The 15732-nt window shown below is 40.2% G+C and overlaps 1 protein-coding gene across 2 annotated transcripts in view; it reads right to left on the reverse strand.

The window, feature by feature from the left end:
- Window positions 1-15732, reverse strand: part of LOC141271325 (pituitary homeobox 3) — a 192952-nt gene that overhangs the window by 146817 nt on the left and 30403 nt on the right. The window contains exon 1 of one of the 2 annotated variants that reach the window (XM_073681437.1): window positions 1868-1979. The exons of the other annotated variant lie outside the window; for it this stretch is intronic. The gene's annotated coding sequence lies outside the window, so the exon portion shown is untranslated. Of the gene's footprint in view, window positions 1-1867; window positions 1980-15732 lie in introns of those variants that run through there. 2 annotated transcript variants of the gene reach the window in all.

Below are 15732 nucleotides of genomic sequence, written 5' to 3' on the forward strand. Positions count from 1 at the left end.
GGTTCGTTATTTTTTTTCCACAATTGCGTTAAATTCGTAATGTTTTTCCCACGACTTGTGGCAATAGACACACTGCACTTGTTACATGTGAATGCACCCTAAGGGCTCGTGCAGACGACCGTATTTTTCGGATCGCACTCAAACCAATGTTATTTTATGGGGCCGTGCCCATGTCTGATTTCTTCCTTGGACTGAGTTTGTCCAAAGGTAAAATCCCAGCATTCACAATTTGCATCCGGAAATTGGATTACAGTCAGCCATGCAAATCAATGGGTCCATAAAAAAAATCAGATTGCACTCGGATGGCATCCAAGTCCTTTCCGATTTTCATAGACTAACAGAATGGAGAAGATGGGGAAATTTTTTCCATCTTCTCCACATCCAAGAAAACTGGATCACACTCTGTTCGCACTCTGATCAAACTCAGTCTGATAATTGGACTGATTTTCTCGGAGGAGAGAAAATACGGTCGTGTGATCCCAGCCTCATAATGATTATTTATGTAGAGTGACAATTGGTAATAACAAGAATCACGTAAATCTAAAATTTGACAGTTAACACAAAATTGGAAAGGGAACCCTGCCCAACCATGCATGCAGCATAGACATGTGTATTGTTTGTGCATCATAAGACCAGTGCTCTTTTTAGACCACGTCCCCACTATCAGTATTTGGTCAGTATTCGTTCATTATTTTTTCTCAGGAGTGGGAGCTAAAAAAACAGGAGTGGGTGATAAATGCAGAATTTATACCTTTTCTCTGATTGTTCCTCACCTGGTTTTGGCTCTTAAGGCCCCTTCACACATAGCGACGCTTCAGCGATCCCGACAACGATACGACCTGTCAGGGATCGTTGCTGCGTCGCTATGTGATCGCTGGTGAGCTGTCAAACAGGCAGGCTCACCAACGATCAGGGGAGCAGCGACATCGTGGAAAGAATCTTTCCATGATGTCCTGCTCCTGGTTACCAGTCTGCTGAAGCAGGAGCAGGCTGGTAACCATGATAAACAGCGGGTTACTAGGGGCACACGCGCACCTAGTAACCCGCTGTTTATCATGGTTACCACTCTGCTACGGGGAGCGGGAAATTACCGCTCACCGTAGCAGAGTGGTAACCATGATAAACAGCGGGTTACTAAGTGAGCGTGTGCCCCTAGTAACCCGCTGTTTATCACGGTTACCAGCCTGATCGCTGGTCCCGCTGGTCACACACAGCGATGTGTGCTGACCAGTGGGAGGGCAAAGACCAAAAAATGGTCCAGGACATTTTGCAGCGATCAGCGACCTCACAGCAGGGGCCTGATCGCTGCAAAGTGTCACACATAGCGACATCGCTGGTGAGGTCGCTGTTGCATCACCAAAACCGTGACACAGCAGTGATCTCGCTAGCAATCTCGCTATGTGAGACGGGGCTTTACTCCTGAGACAAAATACTGACCGAATACTGATAGTGGGGCTGTGGCCTTAGAAAGAATATAACTAGTCAACCGCCTTGGATCTAGTGCTTACATTATTCCTGGAGGAAGACTGGGCAGCCTCGTCAGGGGTGAGAGGTTGGAGCTACATGCATGTCCATTACAGAGCTCTCTATAATCCAGCAAATATTAGTATAGATGACAGTGTGTGAGATAATCATCAAGTCATTCCATTACACCAAAGTTAGTAAAAAAAAAAAATGAAACTGGATTGGAAACACCAGGTCTAGATGATTATCTCGCTGCTGACCCGGGGTTACTGGATGACTCTGTATTAGCTCAGTGATTTTTTTTTATCTGTCTTCAAAAACCAAGAACAGACTGCAGTTAAGAGATAACACTGACTGATCACTAGATAAGCGCAGTGACCCACTGAGCCAGTGCTTGACCTACCTGCATTGATGATTTGCTTCTCTTATTGTTGTATGAACTGACATCCACTGAGCACTCATGTTCCTGGCATATTTGCACCTATTAATAAGTACCAGATGATATAGGGCTTGTCCTGTTGAAGTCAAATAAGCGCAATATTACATGAGACAATTCTTGGAGACTCTATAAAGCATACATGGCGTCCCAAAGCATTAGAATAAAACTTAGAAGTCCATCTGTCTCATATGGGATTAAAAAAAATGTTTGAAATAAAAAATTACCGCCACATAATTTATAAATCTATTTTTTTTATAAAGTCTATCAGTGACAGAAAAAATAAATGAAGATTTTATCTCAATTTTTGGTACTCCTCATGAAAGTAATGCACTAGGACCGCCAACTGGACTCCTATACATACAAACACCAGGATTTTTGACAAATTAAATACAAGATATACTGGATTCTTTCCCACAGACCTATATATCAGCTTCTCCTCTATTCCGTGTTGTGCACAGACCGGACTGTATGAACAACATGACTGGTTTAATCTTGCAGGGAAACAGCTGTCACATGAAAAGCTGCACAGCCACTACAATCATCGGCAGCGCGGTCTTGCAAGTGGAACAACTGTTTGCCAGCAAGATCAAGTGATTGTGCTGAAAAAGAGTGTAAAAACCAAAGCAGTACAGGGCTGTTGTGTCTGAAAGTTGCAGCATGGCACTGCGAGTGACATATTTTACATGCTCTATAAATTCTTATACTTTTTCTAGAGAAGAGACATGTCTGATAGGACAAATTAGGGTCCCATCAAAAATAAGGTCGGCTTGTTATGGCTGGTTGGGTTACCCAAATGGAACAATTTGTGTGCTAAGTACCTTCGTTATATTTATTACTTTTTGGTTTATATTTAATGCAGTCATATCAACACAGTATCTTACAGTTCCAGCAAAGTGGATAGGACTTATAAAAATCTCATGCCCACTGTAAATTTTTTAAACTGTCCTGCGGTGCGTGTTTGCAATCTGTAACATGTCATTTTATTGAGAGGATGCTGAGCTTTACGTGTGAATTTTCCCCATGAAATTGCATTAGATGTGGAAAATATGCATGTCAAAAACCCATATGCATTTTAGTGCGTTTCTGCTGCAGAAAAGCATTAAAACCACATGTATTTGGCGCATGACTATATCAATAATGTTTTTGTCAAAGTCAAGTGCCAAAGTAGCTCAATTTAAAACATTGTGTCAAAAAACATGATAAAAATGCATGAAAAAAAGAACACATTTCTTTTAAGCATCTTCTGATGGAATCTGCTCCCAACTAGGTATTGTCCAATCAAGAGTGGCAAAAAAATACCTCAATAAAAAAACTTCCAAATCATTTTAAACAATTTTCAAAACAAAGAAAAGGGAAAACTCTTCAAAGAAGGAAACTCATCGTTTTTGGACACCTTAGCAAAAAACTTCATGTGCATATACTATTAGGGTGTATTTATACTGAGTTTTTTGCTTAGTTTTGAGAGCAGAAACTCTCCAACTCTCCAATAAAAAAGTGTATTTTTTGGAGAGTTTCTGCTCCGAAAAAACTCAAAGAAACTCAGTGTGAACACACTCTAAAAGTAGAAACTCTTCAATATCCTTCACAAATACTCAAAGTTCCTAAAAAACTTGGAGTTTCTTTTAAGTTCTGCTCCATAAACTTAGCAAAAAGACTCAGTATGAACACCTTGTAAGGCCAGTTCACACGGCCATATTTTTTGTCCAAGTGTCCAAAGAAAAATGGACAGCACACAGACCAATTTTATTCAACAGGGTAGTGCAGATGAGAGGGGTTTTTTTCACGGACCTAATCTGCAAGTGAAAAATATGTGAGCATGCACTAGTTTCTTCTGTGTGTTGGATGAGACTCGTCCATTCAAGTGTATGGATGTGCAAAAAATCTTATTCCATACAGAGCCACCGTATAGCATCTGATTATTACGGATGTATTGCAATTCTTTAACGTAGGAAACTGTATTTAGTCCTGTAACCTTTTAATAACAGCTGCTGTCTAAAAGCAGAGTGCACACAGATTGCATATGGATTGCAAACAGATGACACATGAAAAAAAAAATTGACTAAGTTTCCTGAATAAATCTTGGACGAATTTTTATGTGCTCATGTGAACTTGGCCTAACGCTGTGTAATTTTCCGCCATTTAAAAACAGAGATTTTTCAAGCAGAATACACTTCAGGAATCTAGCATTTTCCCTGTAGTTTTACAAACCTAAACTATTTTTTTTTGCTTCTTTTAATCGTTTACTGAATGTTTTTGTAGCCTTTTTTGGCAGCAGCATTTTTATGCACTTTTTTTCAGCATTTTTTGTTCCAACATTTATTCTGTCATGAACATTAAAAAAAGTATTTTTATTCTTCCAATAGACTTGTGTTGTAAATATGAAGTATCTTCCTAGTAGAAAACGCTTGAAGAATGGACAAGTTACTTCTTTTAAATGCTTGGTGTCTTTTGAAACTCTAAAGCATTTAAAAGAAGCTCTAAAGCCTGAACATATAGCATAATATGAACAGCAGTCGTTTTCCCATAGAAATTAATATGTTTATTCTTTTACCTTTAAGGTGTGCACTATTAACACACCCTAGGAGTCCGATTTTGATCCGAGTGTCAGATCAAAATCGGCAATACACCCGAGTGTAGTCCGATTTTCACAGACTGTTAGAAAAAGAATAGAGACTTTTTTTTCATGTACGAGAAATGCTGATAAAGCTTGGATTAAACTCTGAACAAACTTGATAAAACTTGATGGAACTATGACCCTTTAAAATTTTAAGTTTTTTGCCCAGGAAAGCCATTTCCCATAGAAAAGGCCCACCAAAAATAAAATTGCCTTGTCATGGCTGGTGGGCACACATGAATTACACAATTTGTGGTCAAAGTATCTTCAATTTATAATAATATTCTTTCCATATGGCAGTATTGCAGTTTAAGTTTCGTATGTTCAATGTTTGTACGTATCTTAGCGCACACAATGTGTTGCTGCGCGCTTTGGTATGAAAAAATATACACTTTACAAAAAGTATTTATTGTAAGGTCATCCATACACACAAAGATCTGCCTGCATAGCAATACATCAAAGTTATATGCTCTGTAGTATAGAGTCACATGGACACCATGTATTGCCATACAGTCTTGGGTAACATACAGTACAGACCAAAAGTTTGGACACACCTTCTCATTTAAAGATTTTTCTGTATTTTCATAACTATGAAAATTGTACATTCACACTGAAGGCATCAAAACTGTAAATTAACACACCTGGAATTATATAGTTAACAAAAAAGTGTGAAACAACTGAAAATATGTCTTATATTCTAGGTTCTTCAAAGTAGCCACCTTTTGCTTTGATGACTGCTGTGCACACTCTTGGCATTCTCTTGATGAGCTTCAAGAGGTAGTCATCGGAAATGGTTTTCACTTCACAGGTGTGCCCTGTCACGTTTAATAAGTGGGATTTCTTGCCTTATAAAGGGGGTTGGGACCATCAGTTGTGTTGTGCAGAAGTCTGGTGGATACACAGCTGATAGTCCTACTGAATAGACTGTTAGAATTTGTATTATGGCAAGAAAACAGCAGCTAAGTAAAGAAAAACGAGTGACCATCATTACTTTAAGAAATGAAGGTCAGTCAGTGCGAAAAATTGGGCAAACTTTGAAACCTTTCCCCAAGTGCAGTTGCAAAAACCATCAAGCGCTACAAAGAAACTGGCTCACATGAGGACCGCCCCAGGAAAGGAAGACCAAGAGTCACCTCTGCTTCTGAGGATAAGTTTATCCGAGTCACCAGCCTCAGAAATCGCAGGTTAACAGCAGCTCAGATTAGAGACCAGGTCAATGTCACACAGACTTCTAGCAGCAGACACATCTCTTCAACAACTGTTAAGAGGAGACTTTGTGCAGCAGGCCTTCATGGTAAAATAGCTGCTAGGAAACCACTGCTAAGGACAGGCAACAAGTGGAAGAGACTTGTTTGGGCTAAAGAACACAAGGAATGGACAACCACCGTGTCTTTGTGCGACGCGGAAAAGGTGAACGGATGGACTCTACATGCCTGGTTCCCACCGTGAAGCATGGAGGAGGAGGTGTGATGGTGTGGGGGTGCTTTGCTGGTGACACTGTTGGGCATTTATTCAAAATTGAAGGCATACTGAACCAGCATGGCTACCACAGCATCTTGCAGCGGCATGCTATTCCATCCGGTTTGCGTTTAGTTGGACCATCATTTATTTTTCAACAGGACAATGACCCCAAACACACCTACAGGCTGTGTAAGGGCTATTTGACCAAGAAGGAGAGTGATGGGGTGCTACGCCAGATGACCTGGCCTCCACAGTCACCAGACCTGAACCCAATGGAGATGGTTTGGGGTGAGCTGGACCGCAGAGTGAAGGCAAATTGGCCAACAAGTGCTAAGCATCTCTGGGAACTCCTTCAAGATTGTTGGAAGACCATTTCCGGTGACTACCTCTTGAAGCTCATCAAGAGAATGCCAAGAGTGTGCAAAGCAGTCATCAAAGCAAAAGGTGGCTACTTTGAAGAACCTAGAATATAAGACATATTTTCAGTTGTTTCACACTTTTTTGTTAACTATATAATTCCACGTGTGTTAATTTACAGTTTTGATGCCTTCAGTGTGAATGTACAATTTTCATAGTCATGAAAATACAGAAAAATCTTTAAATGAGAAGGTGTGTCCAAACTTTTGGTCTGTACTGTATGTACAGTTGAGGCCAAAAGTTTGGAGACTTACACAAATTTTGGTTTTCACAAAGTTTGCTGATTCAGGTTTTATAGTGGCAATTTGCTTCAACTCTAGACTGTTATGAAAAGTGATCAGCTGAATTGCACTCGGATGTCATCCGAGTGCAGTCCGATGTACGCGCAAAGAGACAATGGGGAAGATGGAGAAATTAATTCTTCGCACCTGTGATACGATTCTCTCATGTGAGAGAATCGGATCGGATCACGCTGACATGACACACGGATCAAATTCTGGCTCAGTTTGATTCGTGTGACATTAGCATAATTGGCCCGATGAGAATGAGAATGACAATCTGATCAAACTCTGAACAAAGTGTGAGCAAAATAATTGGTCCGTTTTTCTCATAAGTGAAAAAATCGGATGTGTGAATGAGTCCTAATTCTATGGTAGATGCATACAACTGTGTAGCATACATTTAGCATAAGTATCTTGGAAAAGCTTGAAATTAGTTAAACTATGCATGGAAAAAAATCCTTTCAGCACTGCACAGGTTAATATTGATTAATACTGCTATAGAATGCAGACTGGGAAGTACGGATCCACCACCTGTTTGGTAGAACCAAGTTTTCATCTCAAAACACGCCCATAAATGTCAAATAAACAACTCACTTCACTTTGTGGAGTGACAGGCGCGCTATTGTACTGAGCAGAAAATGCTGAGCGCTGCAGCCTCACCCTCAGTCTGGGACAAGGATAATCCCTCGCTCATAAAATACCAGTCTCTCTTGTTAGGATGATGCACGCTGTGAGGAGCGAGAATACGTCACATACTCCTACCCCCTGGAAAAAATACAAAAGATTCAACAGATGAAGACAAGAAGGCTAATATAGCTCAGAGAAAATAGTGACTAATTATTCTAGAAGAGCGGCCTGCAATTCACATTGACCCTGGGGCTACACGGCGACATTGAGCGCAGCACAAGTCGCATGGCCAAAGTTCACTAAGAGTCGCTGCTACACCACAGTACAATACATGTGAATGACGTCAACGCAGTTAGACTTTTTACAACTTCTTGTGGCAGTACCCTTGGGGTCCTGATGTGACTCTGCTAACTTGTATTGTGCTGAAATGTAGTAGTGACAACTAGTGAGCTTTGGCCTTGCGAGAGGTGTCGCGGCCAAAGTCACTGAGCAGCCCCAGCTTTACGGTGTTAGACTGACTTCATATTTTACTCGAGTATTTTACTTTTTCTATTTAGAAAGTAGGAAATTGATGCCAAAAAGTAGAGGAACAAAAAACTAGAAGTTATGAACGAAAGCCGGGAACTGCTAGCTAAAAGTGGTTTCCACTCTACTGGAGCTGGCCCATCTGTATGCTAAAGTGACCTTCCGCTCTGGCGCTGAAAAGTGACTGTACATTTTTCATGTATATTCACACTACCTGGTGACTTCCGTTTTTCTCCCTCTACCAACTTCACAAGCACTCTGGTCCTCCTGCATCTAAAGTGGTGGTCGTGGTTGCCCAGGGAGAGCAGAAGTAAATCTGAACCATCGTGCCTTTCCCTCGTCTCCTGTGCTGTGGAGAAGTGGTTCAGACTTATCACTGCTCCCGTACCACAGCAGACATCTATGTACGGGGGAGCTAGAACGGAAATCTGAGCGATGGAGGCAGCAGGAGGCAACCTGAGGGCACCAGGTAGGGTGAGTATACTTGACAAATATATCATCACTTTTCAATACCAGGATGAAAGGTCGCTGTAAGGGATTCTGTGCACATAGAATTCCCTTTAGTTTGTCTAGACAGGCCATTCAACAACTGCTGATCAGCTTGTATAAAGCGGTCGTTTATCGACGTAAATGCACCTTTAGACTAGATAACCTAAATTTATCACAGTGGTTAATGTTGTCTTTCATTCAATAAAGGGAATATTAAACACACTAAAAAATTATGTTTCATTTTTCAGGTTTATTTTACCCTTTTGATGCTTTTTTGGCTTTGGTTTATTTTTAAATATAGGTGTTCTAGTTATAGAATTTTTAATACATTTTCCCAGAGGTCCCTAACAGACAAAAAAAATTTAATTGAACACTAAAAACACCACAAAAACTCTGGTAAAAAAAAATGCATGAAAATCACAGCAAATCAGAAAAAAGGGAAGAAACAATGTGTGAAATAGGACTTAAACGTTTGCTTTTAATTTATCTTCAGGAGCATAGTGCTCTCCTGCTTCCTGCTTGCCGTGGGGCTGTGACTCTTGATTGCGAGTTCAGAGCTGGTAGCCCAAACAGTGTGCGGTCTATTGATTCTACAAGCAACAGCAACTTTGCCTCTGCAGCATTAGAGAAGCACAAAGGCGCTGAAGTTGGCTGAATCCAGCGATCCGGCCAATTTCAAAGCAGCACTTCCAAGCTCTATAGCTAAGAACTTGTAAGTGCTACACTCCTTGCCTTAGAGACCGGGGATAAACTACAGAGGTCGTTGGTAGCATAAACGAGCAGTACACACCAGTATTAAACATCCCTCCATCCTTGAGAACAGATAGTATTTTTAATAACAAGTATATTGAAAAATTTCTTGTTTTTACAAGCACTATGCAATTTTCCAATTTTTGAAGATGAGGCTACCTTTTTAGGGCAAATTCACACAGTTTTTGGAAAATCACACATTTCTTTACTGGAATCACATTTTTTTGAGTCATTGGTGTTTTTTGCAATATCAGAACACTGCAGGGGTGGTATTTTTTAGGCAGTTTCTACAGTTTTCTTCCTATAGACACCCATTGTTTGATGGTGGATTCACACGTGACAAGTTTTCTTGCAGAAATGTATTTGACTGTCCCTGTGGTCTGAATGGAACTTGCCAAACTCTATGTGCTACTGAAACTACCATATTCAGAAAAATGGGAATTGGCTTCAGCTGTAGTATTTTATGCAACAAAATTTGTTCCATGTAAATTTGCGCCTAATTACCATTATTGATCAAGATTGGGGTCTTGTATGCCAGTCTTGAGGAAGGGTCTTTTGAATGAGTAAGATGAGCCAAATTTATAAAGAAGTGAAGAAGTGTTCTTAAGAAATGCACTCCGAAGTACATTTCTGTAGAAATGTACACTACATTTGTGGTGTAAATTATGGTGAATATATCAGGTAAAAATTTAAGAGTGCTAGTGCAAAAAATGCCAAAAATAGCAACATTTTTCTGCAACTACTAGTTGTACAAAAATGTTAGGACATTTCACAGTTTTACAACAGAATTCTGGTACAAATTGTTTGATGAATCAGCCCAATGTGTCACGTTTTTGTTGTAATTTTTGATGCATTTTTCACATTATAAGTGATGTGATTATAAGTGGAATTTTTGACATGATATGTAATGAATCCATTTAAAATATACCACCAAAAAACACAGGTAACATAAAAATTACTGCACAATTTAGTGTGTGTGAAGGAAGTCTTAAGGGCGACTGTAATTTCTGTACCCTGCTGTTCAATTATGTGAGTTGTCGCTGCAAAGGTTAATCTAAGGGGGTGCAAGAATTTGCAATTGTAATTGCCTATTTTAAGACCCCTTGATTTTGTGATCAAGAAAAAAATTAACACTGTTATTGCCAGCTTTATTGTGTAATATTTCTCTATGATATACTATGATCATCAAGTCACAACATGCAATAATCATGAAGTGTGAAACCAAAGTGGATGCTTGGCCTTTAACAGGTTATTCCACTACTGCATATGGGTCAATAATAGCAAAGTAATAATAGGCTCAGTGTCATTGACTTGTGTCTTTTTCTAGCCTTACTATGCAACTATAACGGATTCACATTTGTTCCTAGTACAATATGTTCCCCCAGATATACAGTATACTGTTGCAACCAGATACGCCTTTGGAAACTGATGATTAAAAGAATTATCCCTGACCATTTTGGTTTTTTTTTACTATGGGCCTAAGAACTAATAGGCAGGTAGTTGCTAACTACCTGCCTGTTCTGCCTGCCGCCGATCGCTGCCAGCTCAGAGCAGTCACAGACCGCTCCTGCCGATGATTCTGTGGCTTCCACTGAGGTCACGTCAATGGAGCAGCTGCATGTCTTCCGCTCTGCTCTGTTGATGGGGTGTCACTGCCCACTTCATGCTGATTGACAGCCGGCTCCCCGCTACCTAACTGTGCAAAGGTGGCTGTCAATCAGCATGATGTAAGGAGTTACGCCCTATGGCAGAGCCACATGGAAGAGGAATAGTTGCTCTGTTGATGCAATGCAGCAGAATTGGTGGCAGGGGCTGTCGCTAACCACTCTGAACCGGCACCGGGTAAAACAGGCAGGCAGCTAGCAAATATCTGCCTATTAGTTCCTAGCACCATGATAAAAAAAATAAACTTGTCCTGGATAACTCATGTAAGCCTACCATACACTTTCGACAGTAATTCAGCCATCAGTTATCTTGCCCGAATTACTCATAGATCGCTCCTGTGTTCTCTATGAGAGAGCAGCCACTAGACATCTCCGGTGGCAGCTATCTCTAAGAGAACCAGAGGATTGGCAGTCTGAAATACAGCATCCCAAACTTTTATCTCCCCCAACATCATCTGTCGGGGGTGGGCCCATACACCTTAGACTGTCAACTGAATCCATCTCATGGCGTTCGGCTGATATTAGTCTAATGTAGGGAGAAGGTGGAGTAACAGGTAACAGATGGACCATGGATTACTAGGCAATGGTTCACTTTTATCAATCACGTTGCCTATTTTATTTATATGAGCAAACTGGCCTTTGGGCACTTATGGAGTCACCCCTCTCTATCCAGACCCATAATGATTAGATAAGGTGTAATATTTCACTGAAGTCTTGCTAAGACTGTTGGGGCCACAGGTATCCTGAGAACATATGGCAGGTGGTCTCACGTCTATTTATCCTCCATTGTGATCAATAGGAGATGAGAAATTGGCTGGATGTCGCCTCTTTAAAGCAAGGTGTAACAAGGACATGTGGATATAGAAAAATCTGTATATGAAGAAGTTACATTTTTCCAGATGTAATAACATAATTGCAGCATATTGTCTATAGAGTTTTAGCTATAGATTGTTAGGAGTTTATAAGCATATATTTCAACAAATCCCATTCAGTTTCATGGCCTTTTCTTTTATTACACATTTTAAAGCAAAAGTCTCCAACTTGTATTTCTTTAAAGGGGTTGTCCACATTAAACTAAATGTTCAGCCCCATTAAAATAAAAAACCTATACTCTCCTCCCGTGCTAGCTCCATTACAGTGGTGTCGTCACTCACGATCCCGGGGCTGTGATGGGCTGGAGTGACACATGATGCCTGGCGCTCAATCAGCGCTGGCGTTACTGTCCTCGCCTTCGGACAAACTGAACATGAAGCGTAAGTCCGGGATCAACTGCAGCCCTGGCTTTCTCTTCATGTTCAGTTTGTCCGAAGTCAGGGACAGTGACGCCAGCGCTGATTGATGTGTCATTCCACCGTATCACAGCCCCGGGACCACGAGTGCCGACACCACTGGAATGGAGCTGGCACGGGAGGAGAGTATAGGTTTTTTTATTTTATCAACGCTGAACTTTTAGCTTAAGAAGGGGTTGCCCTAGTAGTGGACAACCCCTTTAAGCTACATTTTCACGATAAGCCTTTGGAGAGTTTTCAATGTTGTAGATTTTCTGCACCATTTCTGCACCCATTAAGTAAAATAGGTTACTTGCATTTTTTTTGAAAATCTGCAACATCAAAAACTCACCAAATACTCATCGTGAGAACATAGCCTGAGACTACATGCAAACGTTGAGTGTTTGATGAGATTTTTACCTCAGTATTTGTAAGCCAAAACCAGGAGTGGGTGAAAAATACAGAAGTGGTGACGTGTTTCTATTATACTTTTACTCTGATTGTTCCTCTCCTGGTTTTGACTTACTGAGGTAAAAAAAACTCACCAAATACTCAACGTGAGCATGTGGCATAAGACTACGTTCCCACGATGTGCTTTTGGTGAGTTTTTGACCCTGCAAGTAACCTATTTTTGAAAAAATGCAAGTAACTTATTTTACTTAATGACTGCAGAAATGGTGCAGAAAATCTACAACATCAAAAGCTCATTGTGGGAATGTAGCCTTAGGTGTTGCAAAAGTACAACCCCTAAGGAAAGGCCGCGAGCTGATATTCAGTATTTGGTGAGTTATTTATCTCAGTATTTGTAAGCCAAAACCAGGAGTGGGACAATTAGAGGAAAAGTATAATAGAAAAACGTCACCACTTCTGTATCTATCAACCACTTCTGGTTTTGGCTTACAAATACTGAGGTAAAAAACTCATCAAATACCCAACATGTGCATGTGGCCTAACAAGCTGATCAGGCATGACTGCCAAGAGCCATCTCTGATTTAAAATATAAAGATAAGCACATATGCCTCAATGTTATCATAAAAATCAAAGACAAGCAGAGATCCTCCCTGTCAAACAAAGTCACACACCCTTCAGTACGTTAATATGATATTAAGACTTAACATGCCTAATTTGAATATACAACACATTAATTTTTTTGTGATTGGAAAACCTGTAAATATAGATGCTTGTCGTCATATGTGTGATGTTACAAAATTAGTATTACACATTATATACTGATTATTCCTGATTTAAAAAGTAGAGGAGAGTGCGTTGATTTTTCTGCACTTGCCTCCAGCAGAAGCTGTGAGGGCGAAACCCCAAGTCAGGCTTGAGCAAGACAAGAGCTATTTTTAATGCTGTGAGCAGAATTTGGATTTTAATCTTGTAAGTATATTTAAAAAACCTTGTTGGAATCCAGATCTTATAATGCTTAGCAAATTGATTCCCCCACTGCATCCTAATACTTAGCAGGTCACAAGTCAATTCTCAATAATGGCCAAATGTTTTTACTGCTTTTGTGGTTAATGTAAATGTTCACCTTTTATGTCTAAAATTTGTACTGATTTATTTTTTTAATGAAGCATTATAGCAGCCAGTGCTCTGTTTTCTGCCTAGAAATAGTTTTAAAAGATAACATGATGGCAGCTCCTGTAGACAAAGCATAGAGCTTACTGGACAATGTTTTATTATTGAGTAAGCATTAGCTCCCCCTAGTGGTGGCTGCAGGCAGCTCTCATATTATCATTAACCTCTTCCTGCGACAGATAATTTTTGTTTTTGCACTTTACAGTTTTCCTTTTCTTTTTGGAAGAAGAAACCAAAACATTTTTATATTTGTTTAAAGGGAATCAATCAGTAGGGTCAACCCTCCTATGCCGTCTATATGGACTGGTAGCTCACAGGTAGCTCATAGGAAGTGGAATAAAATGATACCTTGCTATCTGGGATTTGATGTCTTATTCCAGAGAAAGACACGATTTTCTTGTATATAAATAAGCTGTTCCAGTCTATGGGTTGAACACTGATTTGCATGAAAATCAGCCTGCAGATATTATTATAAATAGAAAGTGGAGTTACCAGTGTGATGTGTGATGGCCACTTTCTGCTCTCCTGATCTCACTGCAGAGCTGTGTGTGATTATACCTGACACATCTGTAGTTTTCCTCTCAGATTCAGCTTTCATCTCACAGGCAGACTGGTGCAATACAGCAGAGTTGTGAGAGCAACAGCAAATGTACTTGCATGGAGGCAAAGTTCAGTTCTCCTGTTCTGTGTTAGTTACTAGTCTCACACTGGTAACTCCCCCTTTCATTTACAATAATCTCTGGAGTCAGATTCTCATGTAGATCAGTGTCCAACCCATAGTCATAAACAGCTCAATTACATATTAGTAAAACATGGATTTCTCTGGAATAAGACATCGGATCACAGATATCAATGTATCATATTATTCAACTTTCTATAAACTATATTCCCATATAGAGGGCTTAGGATGGTTGATTCTACTGATAGATTCTCTTTCACTATTTATCACACATTTTTTTTTACCACTCTGTAATTTAAAATTGCGATTGATCGCTTGCAACATGTATTCCATTATCTTAGCATTGCTGTATATTTTCAAATTATTAATCTCCTATGAGCCCAACCACAGGTTTCAAATGAGTGTAAACATGGAGACGATGGGGACATTCGGCAGTGCCCCAGCCGCAATGACAGCACATTTGGTTGTGGGCTGGTGAATGAGTAAGCAGACATCCTACCCACTACCCCGATCTATTGTTGCTGTCAGTGAAGTTAAACAGCGGTGAACCTATGTGCCAGGTGAATTACAGAAGCGGAGCCCACAATCTATAGTGGGCTCAGATTCGCTTCAAACTTGTGCACCCAACATCAAACATAGCTGGATAAAAATGACCCACCGGATCACAATAAAAATTTCACATAAAATACCTGGTATTCCTTTTAGCCAAAGTTTCTCCGATTTTCTGTAAAATTGTTGCTGACTCCTCAGATTTCGGCATGCGCACTGTGATTTTGTAGTCTTGGGGTATGTTTGCATAGGTGTGTTGACATACATTTTGAAGCAGATACGCTTCAAAATCCACATTAAAGAATATTCAAGTGTATTTGAAGCAGGTAGTTTTTGTGGATTTTAGAAGCCGATCCTCTCCAAAAAACTGTGTGTGAACATAACTTTAGATGCTTTGCCCCTTTCTTGGATGGTCCATCCTAATGCTGGGGGAAGTGTCAAAAACACACAAAAGACCTGGCAGCTAATTTAGGTCTCTTTCACACTATGTTCTTCCACTCACTTAGTGGTCTCATTGGGGTTTACGTCCAAACTGCGTCTGAGTGTTTGCCTCAAGTACGAGGGCATATACACATGAAAATGATGAACGCCAGAGCACACATTGACTCTGTCGACACCATTATAGTCAATGGCCCAGACGGCCAGATCCTGTTTTGCTGGGGGATAGTTTGGACGTAAGCCCCATCGGGACCACTGAACTTGGGACTAAGCACAGTGTGAAAGAACCCTTACAGAAATGAAGAGGAACCTGGCAATCAGAGGATTAATGACAGAAAGCTTAAGAGAAGATGGCATCAAGTATTTTATCTATGCATTTATCGTGACATTTCAGCGGGTCACTTTAGATTTATATCTATGCAGGTGATATGATTACTCCAAATGAGGAGCTGCAGTCATTGTAAGACTGTCCACAAATTCAAATGA

The sequence above is a fragment of the Phyllobates terribilis genome, unplaced genomic scaffold (assembly GCF_046119375.1).
Source record: "Phyllobates terribilis strain yellow unplaced genomic scaffold, ASM4611937v1 Scaffold_5__5_contigs__length_657084704, whole genome shotgun sequence".
Taxonomy (NCBI): domain Eukaryota; kingdom Metazoa; phylum Chordata; class Amphibia; order Anura; family Dendrobatidae; genus Phyllobates; species Phyllobates terribilis.